The sequence below is a fragment of the Anomaloglossus baeobatrachus genome, chromosome 3, assembly GCF_048569485.1.
Source record: "Anomaloglossus baeobatrachus isolate aAnoBae1 chromosome 3, aAnoBae1.hap1, whole genome shotgun sequence".
NCBI classification, from domain to species: Eukaryota; Metazoa; Chordata; class Amphibia; order Anura; family Aromobatidae; genus Anomaloglossus; species Anomaloglossus baeobatrachus.
In genome coordinates this window covers 527,697,264-527,716,232 of record NC_134355.1, presented here as the reverse complement: position 1 = coordinate 527,716,232, position 18,969 = coordinate 527,697,264, and positions in this window count along the sequence as shown.

Sequence of the window (18,969 nt, the reverse complement as noted above, 5' to 3'; positions counted from 1 at the left end):
CCTCCGCTCCGTCATCGCCTCAATGTCTCAAGGAGATTTCCTTGCATCGATCGATATCAAAGATGCTTATCTCCACGTTCCGATTGCTCCAGAGCATCAGCGCTTCCTACGCTTCGCCATAGGAGACGAACACCTTCAGTTCGTGGCACTGCCGTTCGGCCTGGCGACAGCCCCACGGGTTTTCACCAAGGTCATGGCTACAGTAGTCGCGGTCCTCCACTCTCAGGGACACTCAGTGATCCCTTACTTAGACGATCTGCTGGTCAAGGCTCCCTCTCAAGAGGCATGCCAGCACAGCCTCACCGCTACTCTGGAGACTCTCCAGAGTTTCGGGTGGATCATCAATTTTCCAAAGTCAAATCTGACACCGGCCCAATCGCTGACATATCTTGGCATGGAGTTTCATACCCTCTCAGCGATAGTGAAGCTTCCGCTGAACAAGCAGCGTTCACTACAGACGGGGGTGCAATCTCTCCTTCAAGGTCAGTCACACCCCTTGAGGCGCCTCATGCACTTCCTGGGGAAGATGGTGGCAGCAATGGAGGCAGTCCCTTTCGCGCAGTTTCACCTGCGTCCTCTTCAATGGGACATCCTACGCAAATGGGACAGGAAGCCGACGTCCCTCGACAGGAACGTCTCCCTCTCTCAGGCAACCAAAGCTTCCCTTCGGTGGTGGCTTCTTCCCACTTCATTATCGAAGGGGAAATCCTTCCTACCCCCATCCTGGGCGGTGGTCACGACGGACGCGAGTCTGTCAGGGTGGGGAGCAGTCTTTCTCCACCACAGGGCTCAGGGTACGTGGACCCAGCAAGAGTCCTCACTTCAGATCAATGTTCTGGAGATCAGGGCAGTGTATCTTGCCCTGAAAGCGTTCCAGCAGTGGCTGGAAGGCAAGCAGATCCGAATTCAGTCGGACAACTCCACAGCGGTGGCTTACATCAACTACCAAGGAGGAACACGCAGTCGGCAAGCCTTCCAGGAAGTCCGGCGGATTTTGATGTGGGTGGAAGCCACGGCCTCCACCATCTCCGCAGTTCACATCCCAGGCGTGGAAAACTGGGAAGCAGATTTTCTCAGTCGCCAGGGCATGGACGCAGGGGAATGGTCCCTTCACCCGGACGTGTTTCAGGAGATCTGTTGCCGCTGGGGGATGCCGGACGTCGACCGAATGGCGTCCCGGCACAACAACAAGGTCACGGCATTCATGGCACGTTCTCACGATCACAGAGCTCTAGCGGCAGACGCCTTAGTTCAAGATTGGTCGCAGTTTCAACTCCCTTATGTGTTTCCTCCGCTGGCACTGTTGCCCAGAGTGTTACGCAAGATCAGGGCCGACTGCCGCCGCGCCATCCTCGTCGCCCCAGACTGGCCGAGGAGGTCGTGGTACCCGGATCTGTGACATCTCACGGTCGGCCAACCGTGGGCACTACCAGACCGACCAGACTTGCTGTCTCAAGGGCCGTTTTTCCATCTGAATTCTGCGGCCCTCAACCTGACTGTGTGGCCATTGAGTCCTGGATCTTGGCGTCTTCAGGGTTATCTCAAGAGGTCATTGCCACTATGAGACAGGCTAGGAAACCAACGTCTGCCAAGATTTACCACAGGACGTGGAAAATATTCCTGTCGTGGTGCTCTGCTCGGGGTTTTTCTCCCTGGCCATTTGCCTTGCCCACTTTCCTGTCCTTTCTTCAGTCCGGATTGGAAAAGGGTTTGTCACTCGGCTCCCTTAAGGGACAAGTCTCTGCGCTCTGTGTTTTTTCAGAAGCGCCTGGCCAGACTTCCACAGGTACACACGTTTCTGCAGGGGGTTTGTCACATCGTTCCTCCTTACAAACGTCCGTTGGAACCCTGGGATCTGAACAGGGTGCTGATGGTTCTTCAGAAACCACCGTTCGAGCCAATGAGGGATATTTCTCTCGCACGCCTTTCGCAGAAAGTGGTTTTCCTAGTAGCAGTCACTTCACTTCGGAGAGTGTCTGAGCTGGCAGCTCTGTCATGCAAAGCTCCCTTCCTGGTGTTTCACCAGGACAAGGTGGTTCTGCGTCCGGTTCCGGAATTTCTCCCTAAGGTGGTATCCCCCTTTCATCTCAATCAGGATATCTCCTTACCCTCTTTTTGTCCTCATCCAGTTCACCAATGTGAAAAGGATTTGCACTTGTTAGATCTGGTGAGAGCACTCAGACTCTACATTTCTCGTACGGCGCCCCTGCGCCGCTCGGATGCACTCTTTGTCCTTGTCGCTGGCCAGCATAAAGGGTCACTTGCTTCCAAATCAACCCTGGCTCGGTGGATCAAGGAACCAATTCTCGAAGCTTACCGTTCTGCTGGGCTTCCGGTTCCCTCAGGGCTGAAGGCCCATTCTACCAGAGCCGTGGGTGCGTCCTGGGCTTTGAGGCACCAGGCTACGGCTCAGCAGGTGTGTCAGGCGGCTACCTGGTCGAGCCTGCACACTTTCACGAAACACTATCAGGTGCATACCTATGCTTCGGCAGATGCCAGCCTAGGTAGGCGAGTCCTTCAGGCGGCGGTTGCCCACCTGTAGGACGGAGCCGTTACGGCTCTATTTTGAGGTATTATTTACCCACCCAGGGACTGCTTTTGGACGTCCCAATTGTCTGGATCTCCCAATGGAGCGACAAAGAAGAAGGGAATTTTGTTTACTTACCGTAAATTCCTTTTCTTCTAGCTCCAATTGGGAGACCCAGCACCCGCCCCTGTTTTTTTGTGTACACATGTTGTTCATGTTGAATGGTTTCAGTTCTCCGATATTCCTTCGGATTGAATTTACTTTAAACCAGTTTATAATTTTTTTCCTCCTTCTTGCTTTTGCACCAAAACTGAGGAGCCCGTGGGAGCACAGGGGGTGTATAGGCAGAAGGGGAGGGGCTTTACACTTTTAGTGTAATACTTTGTGCGGCCTCCGGAGGCATAGCCTATACACCCAATTGTCTGGGTCTCCCATTTGGAGCTAGAAGAAAAGGAATTTACGGTAAGTAAACAAAATTCCCTTCTTTTCCTGCAGCAATCTGAATGATATGGCAGAAAAGTTACTGCAACAGCATCGTGGTGCTCATTCAAAGATCCAGAACAGTCCAAGAAATAAGTATAAAAGTGAAGGCACTCATCGATCTTTGCTGTGCAGTGATTGGTTTTAATAATGGGTGGAAGTTACATGCTGTGGCAGCGGGGAGGGGGTGAGACTGAACAACGCGTCAGACAGCCGTTTCGCACTCTTTTATTAGTGCTTCGACGGGTCTAATGGGCTGTATCTGTGCTGTGTATCCAGTCACACGTGCGAGGCTTTGACGGGTGATGCCATGGCAGAGTCCCTCGCGTCCCTCGCATGGTGTGATTCCGGTCTAAGAGAAACCACATGCGGATTTTTTTTTTTTTATTTAAATAATTAAAAAAAAACAACAAAAACGACCTGCGGTTCCCCCTAATTTTCATCCTCAGCCATAACGCCAGCTAGGGGCTGGTATTCCAGCCTGCAGCTGCCCGGTATTGCCACATCTATTAGATGTGACAATCCCAGTGCGATACCAGCTCTTCCCGGTGGCCTGATACGGTGTCAATCGGGGTAATGAGAGGTTAATGGCAGCGCACAGCTGCTACTAAACCCTAGGTTTGTGATGGCACAGGCATCTATCAGATACCTGCATCTCACAAACCAGTAAATAAACAAGACAGAGAAAAATGCTTTATTTGGAATAAAATACAAACACCACCTCCTTCACCACTTTATTACCCCCAACACATTCCTCCAGGTCTGATGTAATCCACAGGAGGTCCCACGCTGCTTCAGCTCTGCTACACCTGAATATCACAGAGGCCATAGAGTACAACCGCTCTCTGTGAGCTCCAGAGAATGAATGAGCTGCGCTGAGCGGTGACGTCACTCAGGTCATTTGTGGTTACAGCTGGAGGTTCCCACGGTCCTTCACTTGTGATCGCAGGTACCCTGACCTCAGGTAAAGGTCACTGAGTTCACCGACCTGCATCTCCTAGCAGAAAAATTGCATAGTTGTTTTTTTTTGTCCAAGAGATGCAGATTTTGTGCTGAAATTTTTACACCATATTCCTGCATCCAATCTACACCTCCTGGCAAAAAAACGCGGTGTTTTGACACTTTTTTTGCCTTTTTTTTTTTCCCGCAAGTTTTGACGCAGTTTTTTTTTTTTTTTTGCCAGGAGGTGCAAATTTGGTGCCGAACTCGTCTGCACCAGATTTCAGCACCAAACTTGCAATTTTTTTTATTTTTTTTTTATTTTTTTTACTAGGTGTAGATTGGGTGCTGGAATATGGTGTAAAAATGTAGTAATCACCAAATTTGTATCCCTTGGTCCAAAAATTAACAAGAAACAAACATTTAGATGCTGTTTTTGTGCCCAAGCCCTGTGCTCATCTTGACTGTCTATTAAAAGAGGAACCGCATGCGGCTTTTGTTTTGTTAAATAATTAGAAAAAAAAACGCCATGATTAATAGTGGCGCTCAGCTGCTACTAAACCCTAGGTTTGTGATGGCACAGGCGACTATCAGATACCTGCATCACAAACCTGTAAGTGAAATGTAAATAAACACTGAGAAAAATCATTTATTTGAAATAAAGTACAAAACGCACCCTCCTTCACCACTTTATTAACCCCCAACACCCTGCAGCTCCGACTTAATCCACATGAGATCCCACGACGACACATCCAGCTCTGCTACATCTCAGAACGAGCAGCCATAGAGAAGACTGCCAGGTCTGAGTATAGCCTGAGCTCCTATAAGCGATGACTGCAGCAGAGACTCACAGGCTGGGGGCGCGTCAGCCTGGAACCAATCACAGATGAGAGGACGGCCAGTGGGCGGGGAAAACATGGAAAGCTGTGTGTATGCGATGAACAGTACAGGAAGTGAATGTGTTATCCGGAAGCAGTTTGCCGCCATGACAGAGTCTCGGTAAGTATGAAACTCTCATTTAATTCTTGTGTTGTTTACTTTTATTAATTGCCGAATCCGGATCATGGCACACAGATGGCGCTGAAACCACGCAGATCTGGACTTTTACAGTCCGGATCTGATCAGCCTAGTAATAATGAATATGGGAATATAGACTTGCATTACTGCTATGAAAATCCTGAGAAAATTGAGCAGTTTTATCTGAGCCCAACAGCCAATGGAAAGGCAACTTTTTTTTTTTTTTTTTTTTTTTGCCAGTCTGTTAAAAAAAAAAAAAACAAAAAAACAAAAACCCTCCAATTTATATGCAACCTCTTATTCTTTCCGGGCTGCTCATTAGGCTCATACATATTCACTGCTTCCTCCTCCCACCGGCGTCTGATTGGTTGCAGTCAGATGTACCCCCACGCTGAGTAACAGCGTGTCCTGATGCTTCCAGTCACAGACCTGGTCTGCGGGTCTATAGCGTACAGTAAAAATAAATACATTGGTGTAGGTTCCACCCATATTATGATACCCAGCACAGATAAAGCCATGGCTACAGGGTGCAACCCCCAGCTGTGCACTTATGTTGGCTGTGTATCAAAATAGGAGAAACTGCATGTGTGTGGGGGGAAGGTATTTGTCGTTTTTTAATTATTTAAATAAATGATAAAGGGGGGGGGAAAGCAGGTGGTCACCCCCCCCCCAATTTTGATACTTAGCTAAGATAAAGCCAGACAGCTGGGGGCTGGGATTCTCAGCCTGGAGAGACCCATGTTTATTGAGCCCCCAAGCTTAAAACTATCAGCCTGCAGCGTGCCCAGGATGGTCTTATTCATTAGATGGGACAACCTCATCAGTTTTCCCGGGTCTTCCCGATTTGCCCTTGTGTGATGGCAATCTGGTTATAAGGGGTTAATGTCAGCTGACACTAAGTCCTAGATTAGTATTGGGAGTCGTCTGAGACACCCCCCCCCCCCCCCATCACTAATCTTTAAGTGAAAAATACACAGTGAAAAAATTCTTTATTTGAAATAAAATAGAAAAAAAACACCCTCTTTCACCACTCTATTAACACCTAAAACACCCCTGCAGGTCCGATGTAATCCACACAAGGTCCCACGATAGTTCCAGTTCTGCTACATTTGAATCACTGCATGCGATCAGGGTACATGACCACACTCTGCTGTTCAGTGCCTGCCTTAATTTACAATGAGTGGTGACGTCTCTCATTTTAGCCGCGCCCACAGCTGTGAGTTCCCAGGGTCCTCCACTTGTGACTGCAGGTAATGACCTCAGGGGGACCTCAATGAACCCAGGTGAGGTTACTGAAGTCACCTGAGGTCAAGTTACTTGACAACCCACAGTCATTCATACACCGAATTCCCCCTGAGGAAGTCAGATAACGATGAAACGCGCTTCGGGCTGCAGGTAATTACCACATTGACTTTTGTGCACTGGCATGTCACCCCGTACATGGGACTACTATCTATGCTAATAAGCTTATACCCCAATAAGATCAACCTGGGAATCAATGTGATATTACTTTAATACATTACGGTTCTATTTATCTATATTTATGTCTCCCATCCTACTTTTTCATTTATATCAATTATTCTATATGAATTTTGTAGTGGATATTCATTACCTACAGTGGTCCTTTTATTTTCTACCATTTTCTGTTGCCTTTGGAGAAACCCTGTCTTTTATTAACCCTAGGTATTGTAGTAATATAAGATTTTTAATTTTTTTTTCCCTTTTTTTTTTTTTCTTGTCTTCTTGTACTCAATAAAATGTGTTTTTAATACTTATTCATAGAAATAAGTGGTGGTGTTTTGACCTCCATGAATAGCATTTGCCTATTGCTACTACAATGAAGGTCTTTTTGAAATAGTTTATCTTGGTTAGGTATCAAAATTGGGGAGGACTGTACACTGGTCTTTAAAATTATTTATTTATATAGGAAGAACTGCATGCGGCTTTAATTATTTTGATACACAGCCAAGATAAGCACACAGTTGGGAGCTGTAGCCTGTAGCCGTGGCTTTATCTGTGCTTGGTATCAGAATATGGGGGTAACCCTACACCAATTTTATTTATTTTTACTGTACACTATTGACCTGCAGACCAGGTCTGTGATTGGAAGCATCAGACAGGCTGGGGACGCTGTCTAACTATAACCAATCACAGACTCTGGTGGGCTGGGGAAGCGGTGAATATGCATGGGCCTAATGAGTGACCCCGGAAGAAGAATGAGCGGCTGCGGGAGCAGCTACAGCTGGGCCGGAGGCTTGGTAAGTATTGCGCACTCACTTTATTTATTTTCATTATTTTTACTTTATTTCCCGATTGCCCGATTCAGATCAATACCTAGAAATTCCTGAGAATTCTGGCCCGGGCCCAGCCCTCGGATGTTTTTAAACCTGCGGAGATTGGCCTTTCCGGTCCGGTCCACCCATCACTATTTTTCACAAAAAAAAAACCGCATCAAATCAGAATTAACAAAAACACACCATCATTACAAGCGTTTTTGACATTTCCAGGCTCTCTGGGATAAAACTGCAGCATGTGCATGTAGGCTTAGTGGTAAATTTAAGTTGCATTTTTTTTTTTTTTTTTTTACATTTATTTGTGAAAATCTCAATTTTAGCAAAAATTTCGTAATTTACAAACTTTCAATTTTTTTGCTCTTAAACCAGAGTTATGTCGCACATGTCTACTTTATATCAGCACCATTTTTCTTTGTCAGCAAGTTAAAAGGGTTTAAAAGATTATCAGCAACTTCTCAGCTTTCAAACCATTTACAAGCCATAAAATATAAAAATGGACACTAGCGCTTCACAAAAGAGGGAGGGAGGGAGGGAGCAGGGGGAGGTTCAAAGTCAACCTCAGGGGTATATGGGTGATGACCAGGAAGTTAGAGGCAGGTGACCAAAATTGGAACCAGACTAACAACCTGTAAGAAATTGTTACACAAACTACACTAGAAGGATACTAGTGATACATCTGAAGTGAAAGGTGGGGGGAGGGGAGGGGGAAAGGGACTGAGAGCTGCAGGCAGTTGGCAGGGTTAATGTATACCTGTCCAAATGCAAAAATAGTGGTAATAGTAAACTACCGCGCTAAGTTGATGGGGTAGGGATTGAGTGGTCGAATCTAGTTTATACTGTGAGAACAACAAAACATCAATGAGAGGGTTTGTAATAAAATAACTTTTATTGAATAATTAGGTAAAATCAAGAATAAAATTTAAATTGGGAGTAAATGTAAATCTCCAGTGTTGCGTTTTTCATGCGTTTACGCAGTGTTTTAAACTGCAGCATAAACGCATGCGTTCTGCGTCCCCAGCAAAGTCTGAGAATTTTGAAAATTCCATGCGCACGTTGCATTTTAAAACGCAGCGTTTTGCATGCCACATTTTTTACAAAATGGATGCGTTCTAAAAAGCAACATCACTTCTTTTGTGCGTTTGGATGCTTTTCCCACGGTCTATGGCAGAGCAAGCATCCAGAACGCATTAATTCTGTATCTATTCTGCATTCAAAATGCATCCAAAACGCAGCTTTTTGGCTGTGTTTTGAAACGCGCATGCAGTGACAAAACGCTATAGAATTGTTTTCATGGCAGAACGCAACGTGCACAAATACCCTTAGAGGTGTTGATGAGTGTCCCGATGAGGGTCTTTAGAGCAGATGGGTGGGTCTGAGACCTATTAAGTATAAAAAAATGAGTATGGATATACTGATGTTAGGGATTAGAGGATCTGAGTTTGGATCACAAATTACCCCCATGACAAGAATGGGGAGGTTACAGGCTAGGAAATGTGGAAGCCAGGTGGCAAAATGATCCAAGAACTGACGAGTTGGACCTGGAAGGCGATAGACAACTGCTACTCACAGGGAGAAGGGTCTCTTAAACCTGACAGTGTGGACCTCAAAAGAAGGGAAGATAAGTGTGGGGACAGGAGGGATGACCTAAAAAGTGCAGTTTTTGAGAGAGCAGCAGATCAACACCTCCACCTTATCTGTTGGAAAATAGGGATTATACCTGGGGAAAAATACATGGTAGTTTGCAGACTCTGCAAGATAAGCGTCAAAGGAGCGAACGCCGAAACAAATTGAGGCTTGTAAAAGAGACCAAGAGGTAAGTAAAAGAATTTTGGGGGTATGTTAAAAGCAAAAGAGAAATGGAGTCCTGCAGAATCAAAAAGGTGAAACCGACAACAAAATGGAACAGCAGGTACTAAATTCGTATTTCGTATCTGTTTTCTCCCACAACACTAATGCAAGCATCAACAAAAATCATGATAGAAATGATGGTCAGGAGGAGTCTAAGTTGACAATAAGCAATGAATTGATATTAGAACACTTAAGTCAAGTTAAAGGAAACAAAGTCCCCAGGTCCAGATGATTTACACCGTAGAGATGAAAGCGATAGCTGAGGAAATAATGGTAATGCTTGCCATTATCTTCAATAAGTCATGGGAAACAAGTAGTCCCTCTAGATTGGAAAAGGGCAAATATGGTTTATATTTACAAAAAGGAGGATCCAGGGAATTACAGGCCAGTAAGCCTGACATCTATTGCAGGAAAAATTTGAGAGCAAATTGTCAAAGAACATTTACTTAGGTATCTGGATGGGAAGGCGTTAAAGTGAACCTGGGGTGTGCTAACCATGCTATTCAATGCAGCATCACCAGCGGTGACGTGCATACCTCTGTCCATGGTGAACGCGGAGCTGAATGTCTTGGCACTTCCGGTCATGCGCAGTATGAAGCTGGGTCTACACGTCCCAGCTTCAGAGAGGTCTAGTGCGCATGACCGGAAGTGCGGGGTATTCAGCTCAGCGTTCAGCGTTGAAACAGGTATGTGCGTCACTGCTGGTGACGTTGCATTGAATAGCATGTTAGCACGCCCCTGTGGGCTTATTAACATGCTAAGAGGGCGGACTAGTCGGGGAAAGTAATGTACTTACAACTAGTCGCTGGCCTCATTAGCATATGACAAGAGCTTTAAAAATACTGTCTAGTCTTCCAGCGCCAGCTATGTGAAGACTCTATAGTCCTGAGCTCAGTCACTCCTCACCCACCGTGCACATGTAGCAGAGCTCCCGTCCGCTGGTATCCATCTACCAGACTTACCGAGGATACCTGAGAGCGGCGCACAATCCCGAAGTCTGAGAAGAATCATCTCAGGAGCTGCGCCCATGAGTTGTGTGAGTCTGATCTCTCGGCCGCAAGGCAAGATGGCGCTGAGGCTTTAGAGCCATGCAGCGCCCAACCCCCCCCCCCCCCCTCCTGCTTCAGACCTCTGCAGTGTGACTGCCTGGGATTGTCAGCTGAGCAAAACAGGGGCAGCAACCGGAGCGAGACTGGGCCCCTGGAGCGATTTAAAGGCTGGCTCGGTTTATTAAATCTCAAGGCTCTCAAGAACCTGCTGTGCTATTCATAATCAGTAAGCCTGTTAACGGAGGGTCCTGCCATAAAGCAAACCAGGCTGCTAAGATAAGTGGATGCCCTGCTGGGTGAAGCTCTGAGTGTGCCTTGGTGCCTTTTTATCAAATAAAGTTACTCCCCCACTTTAATGGAAAGATATCTGCTGAGGTGTGCAAAAGCCATAGAGAACCATACCCAGCACTTCACTCAGGGGGATAACATGGCATCTTCCCGTGGGTCTGCACCTTCCACTCTGGCCCCAGAAGATGAGGACGTGTCAGCGTCCAATGAGACAATGGGCACCCCGGAAATCTTCAGACAAATAGAAGGTATTGATTATAAACGTCTGGCGGAAGAGATGGCAAACCATATACTACTTGATATGTCACAGTTAAAGATTCAGTAAGGGCTGCACTCATGGTTCTGCAAAATCAGTTGGATGAGACAGCGGAGCAAATGTCAGCCATTGAAAATAGACTATCAACCTTAGAAGATGACCTGAGTTCAGATCACACTACAGTGATGCGCTTGTCAAGGGAGAACCTAATCTTGCAAGACCGGATTCACGACCTGGAGAACTGCGCTAGACACAGCAACTTGCGTATAGTGGGTCACCCAGAGGCCTACCCCTATGGAGAATTGCGCACTCTTTGTGAATCAATTTTACCCAAGACCTTGGGCATCGCAGTGGGCAGAAGAATCGAGAGTGCACCGCATTCCTTTTCTTTCCCTTTTCCTTTCCCTTTGCTAGGCTCAACCGCTGTTAGCCTGGTGCTCAGGAGAAAAAAGCCAATACAAACTAGAGAACATCCCTGGCACACAGTTCAGGAAAAAATTGAAACAGTCAATGGGTTTGTTGTATGCTTGTGATTTATTCAAAGTTGTCAGGGTGATAATTCACAAACTGTTCTGTCCAGTGCCTCGACTCATAAAAGAGCCTTCATCAGGGACAAAATGATACTAGACAAAACAGGATATAACAAAAGGAGATTACAAATGTCAATATGGCAACACATAGGATATACAGAAAAACATACAAAAAAATCACAAAAATTACCTGTGATATATATATGCAAAAGGGTGATATTTATGCATAAGGAATGTATGTGAAATAAACGGGTGACACTAATACTGCATGATGATGTGTCCGTGAATTGGGAAAAGGTGTAAAGGGGAATAACGTAAGGAAAAAGGGTGGGAAAGGAAGAGAAAGAAAGAGAGCAAGAGGACAAGAAAGAGAAAAAGGGGAACAGGAAGCAAATGGAAAGGAACAGAGGAAAAGAAAAAGCAAGAGACGTACCCGTATGGTCAAGAATTGGAGGTTGAATCTAAGAAGCACATATAAGAAGGTAGGTCTGGGGGAAGATGAATACAATATGAATATATGTTATGCTACAACAAAGTAGCGTCGAGAAATAATATAACTCACATGTCACGTACTTTGGAAAAACGATAGGGTAGGACATCAGGTGTGGGTCCAATAAAACTAAGAAGGAAGGGAATTCTGTATAGCAATGAGGTAAATGAGGCTAATTACGAAGTGAATTGAACACAATATAATAAACTCATGTATAGTGGTACATACCAGTATACGGACTGTATTTGTATAGGAAAACTGAAGCTCACAGTATGCTAGAAGACCACAGTAGTACGCTGAGGCTAGAGAGAACAATGATATATAACAGGGTTATAGTAAAGTGTGGGGTCAGTGAGAGACGTGTATCACAGTAAAAAATAGTAACATCTTACCCTGCAATGGCAAAAAAATGGGTCTGTGGACTAATGACCAAAGGGGAAGGAACCCCATACAAAGGTGACACAACTAGGAGGGAAAGAGGAGGGTCATGTAAGAGCTTTATATCATATTAATGCGTGATATAAGGTATAAAGGAGAACATACCTAAGGCTGAAAGAACATGGGTAAGGGTACCAAGAGAAAAGCCTGCAACAATATTGGAAAAGCAGGTCTAATATAGCGTACAAAGAAAGTAGAAAACAAGAATGAAGTGTAACGATCTTACCTATCGCCAGTAGATATGTGAAATCAGGGAGCCCAGAGATAAAGTGAGAGATTGACGATTTATATGCCAGTGAGGTAACGTGTGTCCAATTTCCGGGTATGGGAATGCTGGGAGATGACGTGTCGCGCATGTGCATTGTGCTAAACTCTCTCACCTTCCTGTAATATGGAACGCAAGCGAGCGGTACGCAATGTACGCATGCGCAGTGCAGAGAAGTGAAAGGGATAACGTAATTGCGCTATTTAGCTCTAGTTGTTGTGCCGTGGTGTCCAAAGCCGATTGAAACAGACTGTGGTGGAACGTGCACATGTGAGGGAGCTGTGTGCTCAGAGAGACCAGTTGAGTGTGTTCTAGGACATCTGGAGGAAAAAAGGGGAGAGAATTAAAAAATTTGAAATGACAATTAACATGTATAATAAATACAATACATTTGTATGGACAATGATAATAGTGCAAAAGAAATACATATTTTGTTATACGTACATAGATAAACGGGTACATCAATATAAGGAAGCATAACCTATAATAGTGATGTATATGTCATATCGACTGTTGAAGATAGGAAAGCAATAATATAAGTATAGTATTGGTTAATATCACAGAGGGGTCCCCTATATAATGTAACATAATAAGGATCCAATAATCAATAAACAACCTCATACTCCCTATTGAGACCTGAAGGTTCCAAGGTTTTTAGTGTATGAATTCAGTAGGCCTCATGCAATTTAAGCCTCTGGATTCGGTCGCCTTCTCTTCGGATAGGGAGGAACGTGCTCAATGACTTGGAATCGTAATTGAGCTATGGAATGGTTGTGTGAGATAAAATGGAAGGGTATCGGTAAAAGTGTTTGCTTGCATCTAATAGTCAATTTGTGTTTGCTGATGCGATCTCGGATATGCTGGGTGGTTTGCCCAACATACCCGAGACCGCACGGGAATTTGATTAAATAAACCACAAAAGAGGACTCGCAGGTGAAAAAGCCTTTGATCGCAAACCGTTGACCCGTATGGGGATGTGTGAATGAATCACCTTTTAGTAACATTTGAGCACTGGGTACATCCCAAACAGGGAAAAGTGTGCCTGCGTGTTGAGGTAAATGTGAGTTGTCGTACGGATGGTTTGGCTGACCCAATGTCTGCCCTGACAAGATGGTCCTTCAGATTTTGAGGTCTTTTATGACAAGAGGGGGACAATTAAAAACAGGAATGGTGGGAAGAGGCCAAAATTTGTGTACAGCATTCTTGATGGACGTATTAAAAGGATGGTAAGTAGAGACAAAGGGAATTCGCGAAGTCATACTGGAAGTCTGTGTATTTCGTGATGGAGACTGTTTAGAGATCCGTTAAGGATAGCCTCTGTCCAGAAACGTACGGCTCATCTCATCATGACGGATCATTTGGGTAGAAGGGTCGGAAACGATGCGAGCAATCATCTGATGTTGTGAACTGGGTAATGAATTTTTAACATGTTTGGGGTGGCAACTGCTATAATGTAGAAGGCTATTTCTATCAGTGATCTTAAAGTAGAGATCGGTAGACATGTTGCCTGTATTGTCAAGTGTGATAGTAGTATCCAGAAAATGGATAGATGTGGAATGTTGATGAAGCGTAAAAGTCACGTAGGGAATATGGGAATTTAATAAATTCCAAGAAACTGTCTAGGACGATGGTCAATGTATCTCTTCCAAGTCAGACCATGTGTCTGGAAAAGGGAAGAATTGTAGATGTGCCGTTCTTCGAACCATGCCATGAATATATTGGCGTATGGCGGTGCCATGTTCGACCCCATCGCAGTACCTCGTCGTTGGACATAAAACTGGTCCTCAAAGAGGAAAAAGTTATGTTCTAGTATTATGTGCAACAAGTCTTGGCAAAAGGTATACTGACGATCAGAAAAATTGCTATGTTTTACGAGGAGCCAATTGACAGCCTCTATACCAAGCTGGTGGTTTATGCTGGTATAGAGGCTGTTAACATCCAGTGTGACCAAAAGGCTATTGGCAGGTATGGGACCCAAGGAACGGACATGGTTCAGAAAGCCAGTGGTGTCTTTTAGATATGAAGTGCTAGAAGGGACCATGAGGGATAGAATTTTGTCGAGGGTGATGGCCAATGGGGAAAGAAGAGAATCCGTGGACGCCACGATGGGACGTCCTGGGGGTCTGGTCATATTTTTATGGATTTTGGGTAAGATGTAAAAGACGGGCGTAATGGGATTAAGCTTATGTAGAAATTCAGCTAACTTTTTATCAATTGTCCCAATTTGTAAGTGATAATTGATAGTGGTGTCAATAATGTGACGTACTTTAGTAGAAGGGTCTATATTGATAGGAGCATACGTGGAAGTATCGCTGAGTTGGTTATGTATTTCGGAAACGTAATAAGTTTTATCCAAAACTACAATCGGCCCGCCTTTGTCCGCTGGTTTGATAATGATGTTGTTTTTAAGATTTGTGATGGCATGTGACTTTTCTGGTGTGCAATTATGTTGGAGGTGAGGCTTACCCTTGTGGATATCATCTAGGATGAGATCAATCTCCCTGTTGACAAGGGAAATGTACGTTTCGACCGGGTGATAATTTTTTGGAGGGCAGAAATTACTGGGAATATGTAAGTTCAGGTTACTAAGCAGGAACATATCGGTGGGACCAGGACTGACTGCACTGTCTGATGAATGTGGTGGAACATTAAAGTGCACTTTGAGTCGGAGGTTCCGGAAGAATCTCCTAATCTCTTGATCGAAGGTAAAGGAATCAAAGGTCGGAGTGGGGCAGAATGATAGTCCCTTCTGTAGAACGGCCGACTCACAGGGGGATAAATTTGTAGGAGGAGATATTGTAGACCAAGTTGGTCTTACCTGTGAGCGTGTCACAATGGTTCTGGGTCCGGTGTCTTTTGCTCCGCCACGTTTTCCTCTTTGGAAGGAGTCATGAACCTAAACAATGAGAAGAGGGAGGAAAATTGTGTTCGCTGTCGGAACTGTTCGATGAGGCATAGTGTCCTTGATATTGGGTGCGTCGTGGTGGAATGTAGCCTGAGGAACGCCATGAGTACACTTGATTTTTCTGGTAGTCCTCCTGGTCTCTCTGAAATTTGGAGCGTTTGCGGGATTGTAGAACTTTCTTGAATTCAGAAATAATGGATTCATTCTTTTTTTTTAAGTTGTTATATTCAGTAGATGAAAGGGTATTTTTGAATTGTTGTTCAATGCTGGTGATGTTAGTGTTAATGTCTTCGATTTCCTTATCGAGATATTCGATTGTCAATAATATCAGGTCCATAGAACACTTGTTCAAAATACTTTTGTATTTGTCACAATAGGAAGTGTTGTCTGAGAACAAAGTTGGTCGTCCACGAGGAATCCTCCTGGCCTTGTGATACTCGGCCAAACTGATGTAGTGTAATTCTAAAGCAGTGTGTCTGTGTAATTCTTTCTCATAATCTTTGCTTCTCACTTACTCAGTAGTAATAGAGAGAAACTGATTAGATGCCGTGACTTTGGAGAGGATGGCAGAAATGTCTTAGTCGTTATATGAAAACATGGAAAAAGACATAGTAGAATATAGATATTGAGCAGGAGCACTAGTCAAAAAAACGGTAACATTAGAGGAATTATGCTAGGCTCAACCGCTGTTAGCCTGGTGCTCAGGAGAAAAAAATCAATACAAACTAGAGAAGATCCCTGGCACACAGTTCAGGAAAAAATTGAAAGAGTCAGTGGGTTTGTTGTATGCTCGTGATTTATTCAAAGTTGTCAGGGTGATAATTCACATAAACTGTTCTGTCCGACGCTTCAACTCATAAGAGCCTTTATCAGGGACAAAATGATACTAGACAAAACTGGATATAACAAAAGGAGATTACAAATCTCAATATGGCAACACATAGGATATACAGAAAAACATACAAAAAATTCACAAAAATGACCTGTGAGATATATGCAAAAGGGTGATATCTATGCATAAGGAATGTATGTGAAATAAACGGGTGACTCTAATAATGCATGATGATGTGTCCGTGTATCGAGAAAAGTTGTAAAGGGGAATAACGTAAGGAAAAAGGGTGGGAAAGAAAAAGAGAGAGCAAGAGGACAAAGAAAAAAAGAAGAAAGAGAAAAATGGGAACAGGAAACAAATGGAAAAAGGAACAGAGAAAAAGAGGAAAAGAAAAAAGCAAGAGACTTGCCCATATGGTCAAAAATTGGAGGTTGAATCCAACAAGCACATAGAAGGTAGGTAAGATTTTTTTTTTGTTGACATGGATACAGAGGAGCTTGTTGAGCATCTCTCCTCTGAGGTCCAGGAAATATCAGCATATCTTAGACAAAATGCTGTTTTAGAACCTAAAATAAAATTCCTATTCCTGAATTGTTCTCAGGGCATAGATCTAAATTTTTGAACTTTTTAAAAATAATTGTAAGTTGTTTTTTGCCTTAATACCCAAGTCCTCTGGGAGTCTCGTGCAGCAGGTTTGGATTGTCATCTCTTTGTTGCACAGTGACCATCAGGACTGGGCTTTTTCCTTTGCCCCTTATGATCCGATTCTTGCTACTGTGGATTCTTTTTTTCAGGCCCTGGGATTGTTGTATTATAAACACAATGTTATTGATCAAGCAGAGAAAGCCTTGCTGGCTTTGATCGAAGGTCAGGATTCTGCTGAAATTTTTTGTCAAATTCAGAAAGTGGGTGGTCCTTACCAAGTGGAATGATGATGCTCTTGCGGAACTTTTTTGTAAGGGTCTCGCGGAGGCAGTGAAGGATGTTATGGTGGGGTTTCCTATTCCTTCTGGTCTCGATGCCTCTATGACTTTAGCCATTCAGATTGATAGGTGTTTACGCAAGCGTAAAACTATGCATGCTGATGTATTGCTTGAGGAATGGTTTTCACAGCCTATGCAGTGTCATAGGGTCCTCTAATGCTGAGCAGCAGAGTTTTAGATGGAAAAAGAAGTTTCCTTTGTGGTGATGCGTCTCACACTATTTCTGTCAAGAGGATTGTACATTTTTAGTATTGCACAACTTGCACGATATTTTGGTACTGGGATTCCCTTGGCTGCAGACCCATAACCCAGTTCTTGATTGGAGATCCTTGTCTGTGGTTAGTTGGGGTTGTCAATGTGTGCATAGTGATCTTTCTGTACTGTCTATTCCCCCCCCCCCCCCCGCCGCATGATGTACCTGAATATTTGCCAGATTTCCTTGGCGTGTTTAATGAGACTGGTTCTGATTCTTTGCCCCCCCCCTCCCCACAGGCAGCGTGATTGTGCCATTTGATTTGGTGCCAGGGTGCAAGTTTCCCAAGGGACTGATCTTCAATCTATCTGTTCCCGAACATGATGCTATGAGAGCCTATATTGAGTCATTGGAGAAAGGTCATAATAGACCATCCTCGTCACCTATGGGTGCCGTTTTTTTTCTGTGTGTCCAAGAAGGATGGGTCGTTGAGACCTTGTATTGACTATGTTCTCCTTAATAAAATCACTATTAAATATCAGTATCCATTACCCTTGATGTCAGACCTGTTTTCCAGAGTAAAGAGAGCTAAGTGGTTTACGAAACTTGATCTTAGGGGAGCGTACAATCTCATTCGAATTGAGGGTGATGAATGGAAGACATCCTTTAATACCCCTGAGGGGCATTTTGAGTACCTAGTGATGCCTTTTAGGCTTACTAATGCTCCCTCCGTCTTTCAATCATTCATGAATGATATTTTTTAAGACCTAATTGGCAAATTTCTGATTTGTCTATTTGGATAATATCTTGATTTTTTTCTGATAATTGGGATGTTCATTTGCAGCGGGTCCGGAAAGTTTTTCAGATACATAGGGAACGTTCATTGTACGTTAAGGGATCAAAATGTCACTTTGGCGTGCAGAAAACTTCCTGTTTTGGGGTTTTTGTCCCCGGCTTCTATTGAAATGGATCTGGTCAAGGTTCAGGCCATTCATGACTGGGTTCAGCCAACCTCTTTGAAATCCCTTCAAATATTTCTGGGTTAAGCCAATTTCTATTGTAAATTTATAGGCAATTTCTGAAGTGTGGTTAAGCCTTTGACCAAAAAGGTAGCTGATGTTGAGAATTGGACTTCAGAAGCAATAAGGCCTTCCAAGAGCTTTAAAAGAGGTTCACTTCTGCCCCAGTCCTGCAGCAATCTGATGTTTCTCTTCCATTTCAAGAGGAGATACAGTGCTGGCCAAAAGTATTGGCACTCCTGCAATTCTGTCAGATAATACTCTTTCTTCTTGAAAATGATTGCAATCACAAATTCTTTGGTATTAATATCTTCATTTAATTTGTCTTCAATGAAAAGAAAATTGTCATAAAGCCAAATTGGATATAATTCCACACCAAACATAAAAAAGGGGGTGGACAAAAGTGCTGGCACTGTTTGAAAAATCATGTGATGCTTCTCTAATTTGTGTAATTAACAGCACCTGTAACTTACCTGTGGCACCTAACAGGTGTTGGCAATAACTAAATCACACTTGCAGCCAGTTGACCTGGATTAAAGTTGACTCAACCTCCGTCCTGTGTCCTTGTGTGTACCACATTGAGCATGGAGAAAAGAAAGAAGACCAAAGAACTGTC